At 50.0% G+C, this 12,180-nt stretch overlaps 2 long non-coding RNA genes across 5 annotated transcripts; one reads left to right on the forward strand and one right to left on the reverse strand.

Moving 5' to 3' along the window:
* Positions 1-3,541: 3,541 nt before the first annotated feature.
* On the reverse strand, positions 3,542-5,958 carry LOC121359988. Of its 2 annotated transcripts, none has more exons than XR_005956114.1 (3): positions 5,828-5,958; positions 5,252-5,391; positions 3,542-3,740 (listed from the first exon to the last, which is right to left on the reverse strand). It is a non-coding gene; the product is annotated as an uncharacterized LOC121359988 (long non-coding RNA). The 2 variants fall into 2 exon arrangements; XR_005956113.1 differs by having other exon boundaries at positions 5,252-5,560; positions 5,828-5,955.
* On the forward strand, positions 5,841-10,307 carry LOC121359989. Of its 3 annotated transcripts, XR_005956116.1 has the most exons (4): positions 5,841-5,963; positions 6,346-6,576; positions 8,394-9,403; positions 9,613-10,307. It is a non-coding gene; the product is annotated as an uncharacterized LOC121359989 (long non-coding RNA). The 3 variants fall into 3 exon arrangements; XR_005956115.1 differs by having other exon boundaries at positions 8,394-10,307; XR_005956117.1 differs by having other exon boundaries at positions 8,465-10,307.
* The last annotated feature ends 1,873 nt before the right edge of the window (positions 10,308-12,180 follow it).

A 12,180-nucleotide genomic window follows, 5' to 3' on the forward strand; every position in this document is an offset into this window, starting at 1 on the left:
GTGGCACAGTCTTTTTTCACCCAGTTTGGACACCCTGTCCATTCAGTTCTAGCATCCATAGCCTGAGAGGAGAGGGAAACCCTCTCCTTTATCTCTATGGCATGGGTAACGTGTGTGTCTCTCCTTTTCACAGCTACCAAAATCTGGCATTTCCTGTTCTATTATCCATTTGCTAATACTTCCCAGGACTTAAAAGCTGGACTCGGCCAAGACTCCAGAGAGGGATTAGTGTGGACTTGCCTTGGCCGTGGATGACCTTCATTCTCTTTAGCATTTATTCTTTCTAGAGGATAGAGGAGGGAAAAGGGAGGGTGAGCCACAGCTAAATCCTGTTCTTGGATCTCCCTTCAGCCATTGAAGAATAAGCTGAGTGCCTAAATGAACCCAAAAGGCACCGTGGGGTGAGGCACATCACATCCAAGCTGGACGTGGTGGCCTCTTCCCAAGTTCCTGAGCTGCCACACGCTCCAGCCGTGCTTCAGCAGGCAGGACAGCCCAGGGACTCTGGGGACTGTGACACGGCTGCTGCCAAGGCTCTGAGCTCCCCTCTGGGCGACTGAAAAACAGCAAAGACACAGGTCATGAATGCTGTCTGGAGTGAGTGACCTGGATGTGTCTGCCCAGACTCGGTACAAAGAGGCAACGTGGCCCCAGCTCCATTGCTCCCAGGGCTTTGTGCCGGGGGCTGAAGTGGATCCTGTCCAATGTGTGGACAGCCACAGCTCTTGCCCAGTTGCAGGAGAGGCCTCTGTTCTCTCTGGTACCCAGAGAGGCTCTGCAGACCCGGCTTCACAATGGACTGGTCAAAATGGATGCCAGGAACATCTCTGCCATCACTGCCAAGCTTCCCGATTACAGACTGCTCTGCAGTGTAGCGCAGCTCACTGAGGGGGAATTTGGATGCTCTGATGAGAACTGCATAATATACTGCCAGCTGTGCATGTTTTTTCACTCTTGGGGCCACTGAACTTTTTCACATATGCCAAACTCCCCCTGCGCAGCACCATTGCTGTGAATTTTGTAGGCTGCTAAAGTTGCTGTGTTTTTCTTTGTGTGCTGATTGTTGCTTTCTCTGTAGACTTGTGTATATGAGAATTGTTTTTCTAAAGTCTCTTGCCTCTCTTCCAAACCACACTGAATCCTCTGACAATGGCAAGAAGAACCTAACTTACCACCCAGCTCATTCTCTCCCTCTCCCAACAGGTACTTGCTTGAAGTTTGTGAACACAGGAATCAAACCCAGAAGCTCACAGCTGACGGCACAGTCGTGATACCAGACAGAAGTTGCTTCTGTGCCTGACAATTAGGTAAGAATCACCTCAAATACCCTCAGATAGGTCTGACAGGACAAGTGCAAGAGACATGGGAGGTTGATCAGACTGACTCCAGTACTGCACAGGGACAGGGCTCAATCCACTCTATCCACTGAGTCCATAACTATTGGGTTTGCTTCTTCTCTCCCTTGTAAAATTATATGATAAAATGCTTTTCCCTGGGCATTTGCCACTGCTGAACATTATTTAGTGCATTGCATTACAAATAAAGGAAAATACTCAATTTCTGCTCTTTTTCTTTTTTTTTTCTTTTTTTTTTTTTTTGCTTGAGGGTCAAATTTTATATCCCCGAATTCTTTTTTGGCAGCTCAAAATTAATGGACTTTTCAGTGTGATCAAGGGAGAAATAGAGTATCAGTCTCTTACCAAATGAGTCAATATGGGAAATGTTAATTATATCATCTTGAATAAATACCTTTTTTTGCCCTGGTCTTCCCATCAGATCAGTGTATGGGGTACCAGGGCCAGACAAGTAGAAGCACAGCTGCTTTTGCTTCCTCCTCCCTCCTGCATACAGAAATGAGGGACATGAGGAGATTGCAAGCTTGGATCAAAAAGTAGTGGCTGCCAAGGAGCAGAGCTGCTCCTGTAGAAACATCCCTCTATCTCTGCCATGTGGGAAGAGAGGGATTTTGGCCATTTCTTTTTCTTAGTTATGAACAAATAGCACATGGCCATCACTCACCACTAAGAAGCCCAGTTAATGTATCTGGTGATACACCCTGGCTGCCCCGAGGTGCTGTTGTGCAATGGAAGTTGATAAATTGGGCCAAAAAAATGCCTTAAAATCTCCTTGCTTCCACAGTAGCTTAAACTCCAGGTCAGAGTGGGCACAAAATGCACTGGGCCATAAATGAGACTCTACAGACACTCTCCATTTCCCTCCACATTTCCTTTTTACCACCAAGAATATCAGCTAATTTAGCATAATATCCCAAACAACTGGAGTTAGTGTCAGTGTTAAGGGATCAACACTGCTTCTGCAACCCCCTGCATGCCAGCTGGGATGAGTGAACGGGCCCTTCCTGGAAAAGCTGTTGCAGTGATAAGATGAAGAATGTGTTATTAGACTAGTATGTATGTGCAAGGTCCAGGATCTCAGATTTCTGCAGAAAGGTGTGACCTTGTCTAACTTAAGGTTGGAAATAGATGATCTTTAAGATCCCTTCCAACCCAAACCATCCTGTAATTTTGTCTTCAGAAGAACTGGTGACATGAAATGGTTCAGTGCTCGATTTTCAATGAGGATACCCCTCAGATTCTGTGCCCACCAGCACTGACACACCAGTGTTACGTGAGAGCCCTCCCAACCCCTGCCATTAGGGAAAAACAAGAGCTGGCATGAGATGGTAAATGCTGCCGTGCAGTGTTCACAGGAAACCTGTTTGCGTGGGATGTGCTGGAAAAATTGCTCAAGAATGGTGCATTCTCATAAGAAAAATGATCTGGCTGCTGTTCAGGTCAGTGGTTTTGTATCAGGGCTGCAGGCTGTGGAGTTGCTTCAGTATATGGTGCAGCCACTGGCAAAGTGTTTGCTGTGCATGTGATACAATTCCCCTTGCTGTGGGGTGTTGGAGGCCCTTGTCCTCACCCAGTTTTGGGTCTGGGTCCATGTTCTCAGTGCAGCTTGCACTGACACAGGGCTCCATGGCAGAGAAAGGCACCGTGTGATGTCACCCCAGGAGAACAGAGCAGTCTGGATCAGTTTGCTGGTGGGGCTTCATCTTTTCATGGAGGGAAGGTGGAAAGAATAAAATGCTATGCCCATGTCAATAGCAAGTGATAACCAGGATTCTGATCCCTGCCAAGCAAAACAGTGACCATGCTTCAGAGGTGGATGGAGAGGTTTCTGAAAACACAGATCACGAACCAGCATTAGTTGCTGGAAGAACTAAATTACAGGAATACCCAGGTGTTAACTGGTTCCTCCCAACCTCTGCCTGAAAAGCTGTCAACAAGCCCCAAGCCATGAAGGGACAGCCTTTACTCCATCTCCTTTTTCACATTAGATGAAGGGCAAAGGAAAAAGACATCTGGAACATCTCCTGCCAGCTAGAAAGCTGTAAAACCTCCCTCCCTCATTGTACTTGCTCTCATAGCAGCAGACCCCTGGCCTTTGACAACAGCAACATTGGTCTGTGCTTGGTTCCTGTAACCTTCCAGCAGGACTGCCACTAGCACCAGCCAGCCCCTGTGATTTCGTGGGGTGAGGTTTAATAGGCGTGTTTTAATAGGAATGCTCAGCAGAGAGGACCCTTTTTCCTCAACAGCATTAAACAAAATAATACAAACAGTAAATTTAATGAATGAAAATGAAGTAGCCCTCCAAGGTAGGCTGCTGCTTCTGCAGAGGATGAGCTCTTACACTGCTGAATGGTTTCGTTCTGGTCAGTCCTGAAGCAGCCACTGGGAATGAGATCAGAGTAAGGTTATGTCAGAGGAAGGTTGTGCTTTAAGTTCCTTGTGCTACTGCTTTTTAAAAAATAAGCCTTCACAGCAACTGCTCTTTTTCCTCTGGAAGGAGAGCTGAGGCACAGTTTGCAATGTAAACTTTAGTAGAGAAATGAGGAAGGAGCATATTCCCCTTTTCTTGCAAACGTACAATATCTCTCATTTGTGGCTTTGTGCATTGCTGACAAGTACACACAGTGATGGGTTAGTACAGGAAGCACTCCCTGCCATCGCAAACCCTTGTCCCCTTCACATCCCAGACCTGTCCCAGCACACACCAATGCCATCTCTCCCTTTTGATCCCTGGTCACCTTCTCTCCACGAAGATTCACTGCTATTTGCCCTCCTTTCCAATCCCCATCCTGTCCAAATCAACCCTGCCAAGTCGCCCTCCATGGCATTTTCACTATGCCACCCCAGCTGGAGCTATGAATCAACTCAGACCTTGTGTCCTTGCTGTGTCCATGCAGGAGGTCCTATCAGAGCACCAGGCATTTGACACCAGCTTTTGAGGAACAGGCACCAGTTTTATCTATGAGATGCCCAAGACCATGAGCGCTGAAAGCTCCAGGAGGGGACACCACGTTTGAACCCAGCCAGGCTGTCCTTTTAAAAGCACAGCCCTGCCTAACACTCATCATCACAGCTACAGTAATTCCTTGGCTGCACAGCCAAGTTTGGGGTACAATGAGCAGTTCATGTCTCTTCTCCCCAAACACAGATGTGCTTTCGCACCCACACACAAAACCGGGGTGTTAAAAACTTCCCTGTGACGGATCTTTCACAAGCAGCATTTCTGGGAAGGCCTGGCATTCAGATGGCAGGCAGGATAGCTGGTATCAGCAGTGCCTGTCATTATGGTGTCAGGGCTTTGCAAAACAGGGTCTGTCTTTGAAAATATTTTTAAAATTAAAAAAAAAAAATTATTAAGAGTAGCCCTCTAAGTTAAGATTTTCCTGCTCCCGACTATTTCAGAAGACAAATTATACCAAACAATATTCCCCTGCCTTGGGATTATTGTACCATTTCAAAGCCCAGCCTGGTCTGATAATTGCACATTTTAACCCTTCTGCCAGGCTGCCTCCTTTAGCTGCCAGCAAGCAATCTTTTCCCAAATTAACCCGACCACAATGAGCTGCAGCAGAATCCACATAATTGCTCTTTTTTGCTCCAAACAGCCCGACTTACAAAGGGGACATTTCCTGCAGCAGCCAGCCCTGCTATATTCATTATTCCTAAATCAGGTTGCGGTATCTTTATGCTCAGATACCGCCTTTAATCTCACACTCTGCCTTCAGCAGCACCACTGGCTGCATCAATCCCTTAAAATGCCCTCTTTCCATCCTCTCCCGGGCAAGCAAGCCAGGACGCTCCCGATGGAGCCGGCAGTCACCCGGCGAGAGCTGCATCCCCCCTTGGAGACAGGCATGCACTTCCACCTGCGCTGGCAGGCGCGGAGCACTCACGTTGGCGGCAGCGCGGATCCCTTTCAGCAGCTTAACTGCGGCTCATTTTCAACCCCGGCCAGCGGATCTAAGCTGCTCTCCGCAGGGCTCAGACGGAGCTGCCTGCATGACACCGAGGCATCCAGACGCCGGCTCGCCAGCTGACATGTCAAAGCAACGTCGTGGTTAGCAAGCTCATCAACAAATCGACTGACAACCCACACATCGGCGGGAGCGGGTCCCTGCGTTCCGTGCCGCCGCCGCCGCCGCTCCGGGGTTTGTGCAGCCCCGTCGAACTCGGTGTTGCTATCTGGCGTTTTCTGCCGATGTCTAAAATAGCATCAGGAACGTTCCCTGTTGATTTCCCCGGCAGTGCTTGCTGAGCCGTGCCGGGGACCACGGCTCCTGCAACCTGCCTGCATGCAGCACGTTAAAAACATTTTCTTACCTTTTCTTTCCAAAGGAGGTGGAGGGGGGGGGGGAAAGCCCTGTTGATGTTTTTCTGCCCAGCTACCAGCAAATCCTGACCTGAGCTAATTCTGCTATGGCTGAAAGCAGAGGATGTCTGCAGTGCATGAAGCTGATTTGCTGACTTACCCTTCATCTCTCCCAGGAATGCCAGGTGAAGAAGCCGGCCTCTCGCTCCAGGAAAGAGCCACAAGAAGCTGGGCAGCAGCCACTGCAGAGCCTGATCAGAAGTTCGCTCCCTCTGTCACTGTGTGCAGCTTGCCAGGTATAGCCGGGATGAGAACACCCCGTGCTTTTCCCAGGATGAATGAGATCAGCACATATTCAGTCAAGAAAAAAAAAAAAAAAAAAAAAAGTGATGGTTTAAGACCCAGAGGAAAAGAGTTGGTCCACAAGTTGCTCTGCTTTACTACTCAGGATTTTCTGGGATGAATTTCATAGGGAGAGGAGTTTCTCCTCTGCATTTGTTGTTGTTAGATGTGTTAAAAAGCAAGCAAATGGTGGTGATATCCATGGGGTAGGCAGGAACCCATCCTTAGCCACATGAGGTGGAGGGCATGTGAAGGGCACCCTTAGAAGCAGCAGAGATGCTTTTATAACCTGCAGGCTGATGCCTTTTGACTCAAACCAGCACCTTGCTGTTACAGGCTCCACATGGGCTGGGCAGATCCAGACTCCACTGGTCCTGGCTTTCCTGAGTGAGGTTGTTCGGATTAAGCTCTCTTCCACCTGGCTGCTCCATGACTCCCCAGGTTCACAAAGTCCCTTTCTTCTGCCATGTCCTTCACATCAAGCGTCTCTCAAGGCTCATCACCTGCCTGTCAGACTGGGGATATCACTGAGCTGAAACCCTGGGGTGACAGGGAGGCAGAAAAAGGGTAAGAGGTGCTCAGAGGACTCAGATGGGCTGAAATATTTTGGTGTCAGTGTTATGTCAAAGAGAGTCTTCTATCTCTGGGTCTCTATTGTTGTGCTGGGGGGATCCTGTGCTCCAGTGCAAGAGGCTCATGGTATGGCAAGAGTTTTGATGTCTCTCTTGGTCTTAGCTAATGGTTGGGAACCTGTGGGGCAAAAGGAACAAGGCATTCCTTTAATCTTGGAACTAGAGTGACTGCACTGGAGGAAAATGAAATGATTTTCTCAGGATCAGGTCCCCGGGCTTGTGTGGCTGGGAACCCAGCTCAGGTCCCCAGCTCCCTGGTTTTAGCTACTGCCAACCCCTTCCCTTTTCCTCTCTCAAAGCCCAGGACTAGGAGCCACTGAGGCACTGACCTCTCTCAGGGACTCTCTGGAGAACCCTGGGTGTGTCCCTGTACCTCCCCATCCCTCTCATCTGCACAAAGTTCCTGTGCAGCTCATCCATGCAGGGAACGGGTTCCTTGCCTTCCACACCTGGCCTTGTTCCCTGCTGACAGTGAGACTGGAATGTGGGGTTTGATGTGGCTGAGACAGTCCCTGTGAATAGGCTGAGGGGGAAGCCTGGCTCCCCTGGTGTCACTTCAGCAGGATGCAGCAGAGTGCTGTGCTGTGCTCACCTGTCACTGTCCTAAGGCCAGGTTTGTTCTCCTGCGTCAGCAGAACTCATGGATGGCTGCCAGCCAGACCCCAGGGGAAGGTTTATCCCACCTGCACTCGAGGTCTGGCAGAGCCTCGGGCAACTTGGTGCTTGTCCAAGCAAATTGGCTTCAGCTGGTGGATGTGCCCAGAGCCCCACTGGGTGGGAGAGCAGAGAATGAAGCAATCATGGAGCACCAGAGAAGATGCAGGAGAAAAGGCCACTTGAGGACAAGCTTGGCAAGAGTTCTGTGCTGGGGACATGGTCCCCTGGGCCCAGTGATCTCTGAAGTCACAGCACAGAAGGGCAGTGCTACATGGGTCCTTCTTCGAAGGGTGGGCAGTGGGAATGATGGACCTCCCATCATCTCTGCAGAACTGCTTCTGCCTTTGACCAATGAGGCGGCCGTGGGCATGTTTGGAAGCTACACACAAGACTGAACTAACCTACCTCAGATAAAGCTTGGATTAATTAGTCAATACATGTTAAGTGCTGCAAAGATTTAAGGCTCTGCTTAATTGTTAAGTAACTCAATCATCAGTGGCTGAGTGGGATGCCTGAGGCAGAGAATGGATGAATCAGCCCTTCTCTGGCAAGTGCAAGGTAATGAGGGAAGAAACTTTTTAAGGCTGGGTGACAGTAGCATGGGTTGGTTAGGGGACAGCAGCTATTACTGAGGTCACTGGGACTCACACAGGTTGTCCAGAGAAGCTGTGGCTGCTCCATCCCTGGAAGTGTTCCAGGTCTGACTGGATGGAGCCATGAGCAACCTGGTCTCGTGGAAAGTGCCCCTGCCCATGGCAGGGGGTTGTAATGAGATGATCTTGAAGGTCCCTTCCAACCCAAACCATTCTGTGATTCTTTGACTGGGAGCACTTAGGACATAAAAAGTGGTCAGGTCCTGCATGGAGCAGCTGGCTCCAGGGAGCAGGAGGCCCTTAGGCAGTTTTCATAGAAGAAAGTGGTAAAAAGACCATGAAGAACTTTATTGAGCTCTCCAGGCTTGTTATGGCCAAGTCACTCTGAAAGCGGTGGGTTTGGGGCTGAACCAAAAAAAAAAATGCATTGAGGGACATGAGAGTGATTTGGGTGAAGTGGGGAGGTCTTAATGTACCATGGACTCACCTGTCTTCCCTGCAGGCTCTGGCCCCATGTTATAGGCTTGGGTGGGACATGGATCTGCTGCTGAGGAGCCAACTTGTGTCCTGCAGGGACAGTTCTCCATGCAGAGATTACAAGCTGAGAGGGTTCCCATCAGGAATGTTGGTGCAGTCCATCACCAGCCTGAGACATCTCTTCTTCAGGGGTGAGTTTCAGACCTGGACCTGTTGCCTTGTGCCAGCAAATTGCATCTTCCACAGTCTCTAATTCCCCTGACCCTTCCTGCTGAGCTTTGCCCTCTGCTTCTCTCCCTGTGGGAGCTTCCCAGGTATGTCATGGAGTCTGCTCCCAAAGACCTTTGAACAGCATAGGAGTGTCCTCAGAGTCAGCCAGGGTGTTTTCCACCTTCTTGTGAAAAAATGTCCCCCCTTGAAGGTGTGACTTACTGATACTGAAGCTTTAACCCCAGTGTTAATCCCCCTGCAGAGGTGACTTCCAGCCATCCATGATCATGGTATCTCAGCCAGGTAAGATGAGGGACTCTTTGGCATTGTGCCTCATCCACACACATATTCCCAGGGCTTTCTATGAGGCTGGATGTGGGAAGGACCTATCTACCTGGCATCACTCTGGCTGGAAAAAGCCTCTGAGCGCTGCCCTGGTGAAACATTAATATTTTCGGAAACAGGGAGCAGGTAGGAACAGCCTGTACTGTTGTGACAGAGCTGCTTGCACGAGATGAACCTCACTGCCAGGGTTGGGATGAGTGCACGTGGCTCATGTGGGGTAAAGGTATGAGCTGTGGAAGGGCCAGCAGGACAGCATGGAAGCACTGGCAAACAAGCCATAACTGCTTGCTCTCTTACCCTGCAGGCTCCCACATCCCTCATCCCAATCCTTGCCCTGCAGCTCTCTGTGCAGAGCAGCACTGCCACAGGCAAGCAGCCCGGATACGTTGCTGGGTCTTGGATTAGACCTGCCTTATTCTTGGAGAAGCTGAATTCACCAGCAGGCAGCCCCCTGTCCCAGCACCAGCTGCGGGGCTTGGCGTAGGTTTGCAAGGCACCCCTTGACCTCAGCATCGCCCACGTCCTTACAGCCTTGCTTTAATCCTTTTTTAATTAACTGCTGAGGGGTGTGATGGTATCAGAAGGGTAGGAGGGGGGTGGCCTGGGGTGTTTTGGGCTTGGTGTGTGTGCCAGCCAGCTGGGTTTGTTGTGAGCGTGTCAGATCTCACAGGCTAGCGTTCTCCCTCCAGATCCGGTTGCAGCTCAGGCATTGCGTGGATCATCCCTGCGGCTCTTGCACTGCTCAGGGATCCTGCCGTGTCCCACCTGGCAGGTGCTGGCAAATCAAAGATTCGCATGAAATTGGCAGCTGAAAGGCAAAATGGCTTCTCTGACGGCACAGAATGCTGGGGAGGAGGTTTGACTTCAGTCAGAAAACCCTGGTTAGAGCAGAGATGGAGTGGCCACAGGGATGTCTGAGATGGGAATGGGGGTGAGGTCAGCAGTTTGTTGGTCAGTGAGATCATGCAAAAGGTTCCTAAGGGGTTTGGGTTTGTCAGTGCTTGGTGGTGGGTTTTCACAGGGATTCAACAACCTGCTTTTCTGGGGTTTGACTTGAGGATAAGGCATATCCTGGCTTTCCACACCCCCTACATCTCCACCATGGGGCACCTCCGTTGCCCAGAGTGTCTCCAGGGATCTAATGCTCCTGGAGAGAAGAAGTTGCACACTGGACCTGAATGCCATGAAAGTGGTTGTCCCCCAGCTTAAAGCAGCCCCTGGCTGAAAGGATGAGGTGATCTGGGGACAGATTACCTGCCTCTACCCATGGGCCTGCAAGAAGGCAGGATGACTGGAACTGAGATCCCAGGCTGCTGGCACTACCAGCATCACCAAAAATGTGCTGGGGGTCAGTGGAGACTATGAGAGCATGTGATGTTGAGTCTTAATAAAAGTACACCCAGATAATAACATCTACATGTCCTGTGTGTATGTCCTGCACCCTCACTGTGATTTCTTTGAGAGAAAATTGTCCAGCAGATGTTGATTTGGTCTTTCCTGGCCCTGATGTGGCTCTTGGTTTTTGAACATCTGAGAAGATCTTGTGTAACATAACCTTGAGGGGAATCAGGGGCATCAGAACAGGGAACAGAGCACAGCTGTTCTTGGCCACTGTGGATGGTGAGACACAGTTATGCCCAAAGCAGCAATGAAGTTCAGAAAAGAAGGAGCTGACCTGGATGAGATGCAAAAGACTTTCCAAGGGATGAACAACACTTCAGTCCCACTGGGAAAACCAAACCCCATCCAGTGATGTGGAGCATGGGCCCGATGTGTTCAGTCAGTCTGATGCCCTCCTGGCTTTAACTGGTGCAGGCTGCAGACCACTGTGAACAGACACCTGTGGTAGCTGGTGCACAGTAGGTTCTCCATTGCTGGAAATCTCCAAATCAACACAGCAAAATTATTGCACAAAAGGAAATTGCGGGCTTGGCAGAAGTGGTCAGTGCTGGGTTTTGCAATAGGGTGGATTGCTGAGCACTGTTCATTCCATGTGCCTTAAACCCTGTGACTTCTGAACCAGATGCTGGTCACTGGTCCCTCTTAGCCAGAGTCATGAGAAGCTTTGTGAGTATGTTACATGGCCAGGAGGTGCTCTGCAGCATTGCTTACAAAATCTCTGTTTCCTGTGCACACACATTTGGAGAGACTGACTTAGAGGAAGCCATCCTCATGCCTTGTCCTTGCGCTGATCTCAAACAGCTGAGTGAAAGAGGTGCGTGAAATGAGGGAGAGATGTAGATGTGCAATGTCTCTGCCTGCAGCACACCTGTTTCCCTGCAAGAAAAGCATGCAGGGATCCTGCCCACCCCCATGTTTGCTGGCCCCCTTCCCAAGCTGCTCCCTTGGCACTGGGATGTGCACATACAGAACAGAGCACCAGAGAGGTGTTTGGTGAGGGAAACCTGGGCTTCAAGGAGACAATGCTTAATCAGAAGCATGACCAGAACTCAGAGGGCGAGGAGATGGATGCATAAATTCTCCTTGATTCCTCAAACTGCTGTCCTGTGTTGAAGCTGGGAAGTTTGGCAGCAGCAGGAGCCTTGCCCCAGCAGAGGCTCCAGCATGGGAAGAGATTGCTCACGGCTGGGTCACCTGAGAATCCTCCTTGACAGAAAGCTTTCAGAACTGTTTGGCCAGATGAAGGTCCCCTCACCTGCTGAGACTCCTGCCCTCCTTTTGGTTATGCTAAGGATAAGGTTTAAAAAAATCCTGTGAGTCAAGGCCTCATAAAACCTCCCTCCAAGTACAGGAATGCTTCACTTTGAACTTTTGTTTTTGGGTTGCTTTTTTTCCCCTAAAGATCTGCTGGCTCTGGGGTTGGCATGAAGTCAAATGCTCTTCACTGAAGCCAGCCTTTAGCTGGAAGCAAGTCCAGTTATTCATCCCCTTTTCCCCACTGCAGCCAGATATGTGATGCTCTCCTGAAGCAATGCTGCTGGTTTTGTATTCCTGCCCCTCTCTGCTCTGAGGGCACCCCTGCCCCACAGCCCTGCTGATCTGCAACATAGAGGAGCCTCAGAGTCTGGCTCAACACCCAGCAGCAGCTGGTTCAGCTGGTGGCAATGTGGAATTTTGCAGCCACCAGGCTGTGTGAGGGATTGGAAGTAACTCAGAGCTAACCTGCCTCTTATTCCTGGGGATGAATCATGGCAGTGTCTAAGCTTCAGGCAGCAAGGAGGGAGTGGAACAGGGCAAATGCAGGGTCACATAAAATGAGATTTCTTCATTCCTCAAACAATAGTTCAGTTGTGCAG

This window comes from Pyrgilauda ruficollis, unplaced genomic scaffold, assembly GCF_017590135.1.
Source record: "Pyrgilauda ruficollis isolate IOZ18807 unplaced genomic scaffold, ASM1759013v1 scaffold48, whole genome shotgun sequence".
In the NCBI taxonomy this organism is placed as follows: Eukaryota; Metazoa; Chordata; class Aves; order Passeriformes; family Passeridae; genus Pyrgilauda; species Pyrgilauda ruficollis.